Here is a 5,057-nt window from a genome sequence, read left to right as displayed (position 1 = left end):
CTTCAGGAACTCGAGCCGCGTCGAAACGCTTTGGGTACGAGATGCCCACGCCGCCAGACCCCTAGTCCCTGCCTAGGATGTGCTAGGACAAAGGACAGAGGTACCAGGCGAGACCCGCAGGTCCAATTCATAAAACCTAACAAAGGTCAAAGGTGAGGACCATCCCGCAGCGTTGCAAATATCTTGCATGGGAACCCCAGCAAGAAAAGCTTTGGAGGCAGCCATGCTCCGGGTAGAATGGGCTCTGACCCCTAAAGGAGGAGGGAGGTCAGAAGCCTCATAAGCAGAAAGGATAGCGTCCACTACCCAGCGACTTAAAAAGTTGCTTAGAAGCAGGGAGGCCCCTTTTTGGGGGGCCATAACAGACAAATAACTGGTCTGACTTTCTCCACCTGGCAGCCCTGTGGACGTATGCATCCAGCGCTCGCACTGGACACATACAATTAAGCTTCTGCTGGTCCGCATCCCGAAAGGGGGGAGGACAAAAGGCCTGGAGTACGACAGGCCGTGGTGTCGAGGTGGGGACCTTAGGGACATAACCCGCTTTTGGAAACAGGAAAGCTTTAGAAAGGCCTGGCGCGAAGTCCAGGAAAGAAGGGGCCACAGAGAGGGCCTGAAGATCCCCAATTCTCTTAAGGGAGGAAAGAGCTAAGAGAAGGACAGTTTTTAAAGTAAGGAATCTGTCCGAGATTTCCTCAACAGGCTCGAAGGGAGGCCTGCAGAGAGCCTCTAACACCACAGACAGGTCCCAAGAGGGGACACGAGGTCGTACAGGGGGCCTGAGCCTCAAAGCACCGCGGAGGAAACGTGTAACGAGAGGGTCCTTTCCCCACGGAAAGACCACCAAGAGGGGCGTGGTAGGCCGCAATGGCCGCCACGTAGACCTTCAAGGTGGAGTGGGATAACCCTGCAGACAACCGGCTTTGCAGGAACTCCAGCACTGAGCCAACTGGGCAGTTAACTGGGTCTTGCTGGCGGTGTCCGCACCAAGAAGTGAAAAGTTTCCACTTCAAGGCGTACAGTTTCCTCGTGGAGGGAGCTCTAGATTGGAGGATGGTCTCAACAACCTCAGTTGAGAGACCGGAAGCTAAGAGGTGCGCCCCCTCAGAGGCCACACCCAAAGCTTCCACAGCTCCGGCCGGGGGTGAAGAATGGTACCCCTGCCTGTGAGAGGAGATCTCCCCTGACGGGAATCTCCCAGGGAGAGCCGTCGAGGAGAGAAATCAGGTCCGAGAACCATACTCGGCCCGGCCAGTACGGGGCTACTAGAAGAAGGGACACCCCGTCCCGGCGCACTCTCTCTAGAACTCCCGGGAGCAGAGCGATCGGGGAAAGGCGTACAGACGTAGCCTCGGCCACGTCTGCACCATGGCATCCAGCCCCAGGGGAGCTGGATGAACTAGAGAGTACCAGAGGGGACATTGCGTGTTCTCCCTCGTGGCAAACAGGTCCACCTGGGCTGGACCAAACACTCTCCAGATCTGCTTCACCACCTCGGGGTGAAGCATCCATTCCCCGGGCCTCGGCCCCTGTCTCGACAGGATGTCTGCTCCCAAGTTGAGATGCCCAGGAACATAAACTGCTCTCAGCGAGAGGAGTTTGTCCTGGGACCACACAAGGATCTGGTGCGCCAGCTTGTACAAGGGGCGCGAACGCAGACCTCCCTGGTGGTTGATGTAAGAGACCACCGAGGTGTTGTCGGTGCGGACCAACACATGGCGGTCTCTTAGGTCCGGGAGAAAGTGTTTCAGAGCCCGAAACACGGCCAGCATCTCCAGGCAATTTATGTGCCACGTGAGTTGCCGACCGCTCCACAGACCGCGGGCAGGGTGGCCACTCATGACCGCTCCCCAACCGGTGAGGGACGCGTCCGTCGCTAGCGTTACGCGACGACAAGGAGCTCCCAACACCGGGCCCTGAGACAAGAACCAAGGCTTCCTCCACATGTCCAGGGCATGTAGGCAACGCCGCGTGACCCTGATCATGCGAAGTGGGTTTCCCCTCGGGGGAAAACTCCTTGGTCTTGAGCCACCACTGTAGGGGTCTCATGTACAGCAGGCCAAAAGGTATCACGTTGGACGCTGCTGCCATCAGACCCAGCAGTTGCTGGAACTGCTTGACAGTGAGTGACAGGCCTTCCTTCACTCTCTTGACTGCAGTGAGGATCGACTCGATCCGAGCAGGAGACAGACGTGCCTGCATCGTGGTCGAATCCCACACCACGCCCAGATAAGTGGTCCTCTGTAATGGAGAAAGCACACTTTTCTTGGCGTTTAGTCTTAACCCCAGCGCTTTCATGTGAGCGAGAACGACATCTCGATGCCGAACTGCCTCCATCTCCGACTGAGCTAGGATCAGCCAGTCGTCGATGTAATTGAGTATGCGGATGCCCTGGAGTCGCAGAGGAGCCAGAGCTGCATCCACACACTTCGTAAAAGTGCGGGGGGAGAGTGCTAGGCCGAACGGAAGAACCCGATATTGGTAAGCTTCGCCCCTGAAAGCAAACCTCAGGAACTTCCTGTGATGAGGAAGGATGGAGACGTGAAAATATGCGTCTTTTAGATCTATCGTGACAAACCAGTCCTCGGACCTGATCTGACGACTTGCTTGATGGTGAGCATCTTGAACTTCAGTCTCTTGACTGAGCGGTTCAGCAGACGCAGATCTAAAATGGGACGCAGGCCCCCATCCTTCTTCGGAACAATGAAGTACCGGCTGTAGAACCCGGACTCTCTTTCGTGAGGAGGGACCACCTCGATGGCCTCCTTCCTCAGGAGAGTGGCTACTTCCTGTTCCATTACCAGACCCTGCTCGGGGCCCACCAGAGTGGGAGAGACCCCGTTGAACGGCGGTGGTGGTGCGCCGAACTGAATGCGATAACCTCGCTCTACAGTATGCAGGACCCAAGCAGACACATTGGGCAGTAGTTTCCACGCTGCCAAATGATCTACTAAGGGAACCAGCCTCTCGAGGCTGGCCTCTGGTGTTAAGGGGGCCGCTGGAACGGTGTCCTGAAACGGTTGCCCGGCAGGAAGCACCTGAACCAGCAGTCCCAGAGACCCCGCGCGGGGTGGCGAGCTCCCCAGCCCCGCTACGTTGCCGGGCGGGAAAAACTGGGGTGGATGCTCGCTGGAGACCGCTGCGCCCTGAAACACTGGCAGGGTTGGCAGGGCGATCTCCCGGGGGCACGGGGGGGACCCGGACACCGAATACTGCGGTGCTACCCGTTTCCCCCCAGATGGGGCTGCCCCCGGCGGTCCCGACCCGTCAGGACCGCTTGGTCGAGGACCTCTTCGACTGAAGCACGACCCTCAGATCGGGCTTAGCCTGGGAGGTCCTCGACCTAGAGCGTTTGACCACTCGCTCTCGATGGGGAGGAGTGCGAGTGGCCACGCTCTGTTTCTGAGCTTCCCAGTACGAGGAGCTGGTAGACTGCTGGGGCTGCTCCGTCGCAGCAGCCCCGCGAGCCGGATGACGGCGAGGGAGGAACCGCTGGAACGCCGCCGCTTGCTTACGCGCCTCCTGGTATCTGTCGACGACGGAATTGACGGCGTCGCCGAACAGACCAGCAGGCGAAAGCGGGGCGTCCAGAAGGAAGACCCTGTCCTTCTCTTTCATGTCGGACAGGGTCAACCAGAGATGTCTCTCCGTGGCCACAAGGGCTGCCATAGACCGCCCAATGGCACGGGCGGTCTCCTTAGTAGCGCGGAGAGACAAATCAGCGGTCCTCCTGAGCTCAGAGATATCGCTATCTTTGATCTCCTCACCCTCATCCACCTCTTTAAGCAGGTCAGCCTGGTACGCCTGTAACACCGACATGGTGTGCAGACACGCACCAGCCTGACCCGCAGCCGTGTACCCCTTGCCCACCAGCGCTGAGGTGACTCGCAGCGGCTTGGAGGGCAAGACCGGAGCCTTCAGAGACGATGCAGACTCGGGGGACAGATAGCTCGCGAGCGTCTGTTCCACCCGAGGCATCGCTCTGTACCCTCGCTCATCCAACCCCGCCACATAACCGTAATTATAGGAAGCGGGGATGAACAAGCGGGACGAGAAGGGTGCATTCCATGATCTCGACACCTCAGTGTGGAGATCAGGAAAGAAAGGAAGGCTCCGGCGTGCTGGAGGTGGTCGAGACCGCAGAAATCTCTCGTCCAACTTACTTTTCTGCGGTTCGACTAATGGCTCGGCGGGCCAATCGATGCTGAGCTTGGCCACCGCCCGAGTCACCACCTCCAGTAGCTCCTCGTACTGGGGAAACTGAGGTGCTGCAGCCTCATCCACACTCACCACGTCAACCTCCTCGGAGGAAGACATGGCGAGCGTGGAGGCCGACCCCCGGGGGGAAGAAACCGCAGCGCGGGCTTCCGATCCCGAAGGCCGGGCAGCGGATCTGGTGGGTGAGGCAGAAGATAGGGGGTCACCCGTCTCCATACCCTCCACCAGATCCAGTTGCGAACCCCACGAGTGCAGCCGCCGCTCCGCCTCGGCGGAAGCGGGACCGGACCCGCGGGGAACGCTGATGAAGGACCCCTCCGCGGAGAAGAGGTCCTTCCGGGAGCGGAGCAGACGCATCGGCAATGCGTCGCAATGCGGGCAATCGGACCGCTCGAGGGCCGATGCCGCATGCTCCGCTCCCAAGCAAGCCACGCATAGAGCGTGTGTATCCCCGCTCGAGATGTAACGAGAGCAGGGAGGAACACACGCTCTAAAACCTGGCTTGCTAACGTTTTTGGTTTTTTGTGATTTCTTAGACATCTGTTCCAAAATAAAAGTGGTGCAAACTAGCAACCAAAAAGGGAACAGCACAGACACAAACACAGAGCGCTGCTGAAAGACAGAAGCTGACACTCGTTCTGGCGCACGTGCTTTTATGCTTCCTGGTCAGTGACGTCACCCGCCTGTGACGTTTCGTTCTTCCATTGGTTTGATTGCACACGTGATTCAGAGCGCGGTCACGCTGAAGGCGTTCCCAAAGCATTTCGACGCGGCTCGAGTTCCTGAAGGGGAACTGTGGGTACATTTTTTGCAAAATGATAATGCTTCACTTGTAGTAA

General features: G+C 58.3%; 1 pseudogene; it reads right to left on the bottom strand.

Moving 5' to 3' along the window:
• Positions 1–695: 695 nt before the first annotated feature.
• LOC127167546 (uncharacterized) lies at positions 696–4,434 on the bottom strand (annotated as a pseudogene).
• Positions 4,435–5,057: the final 623 nt, after the last annotated feature.

Source organism: Labeo rohita, chromosome 7 (assembly GCF_022985175.1).
Source record: "Labeo rohita strain BAU-BD-2019 chromosome 7, IGBB_LRoh.1.0, whole genome shotgun sequence".
In the NCBI taxonomy this organism is placed as follows: domain Eukaryota; kingdom Metazoa; phylum Chordata; class Actinopteri; order Cypriniformes; family Cyprinidae; genus Labeo; species Labeo rohita.
This window is presented reverse-complemented; position numbering and strand designations above follow the sequence as displayed.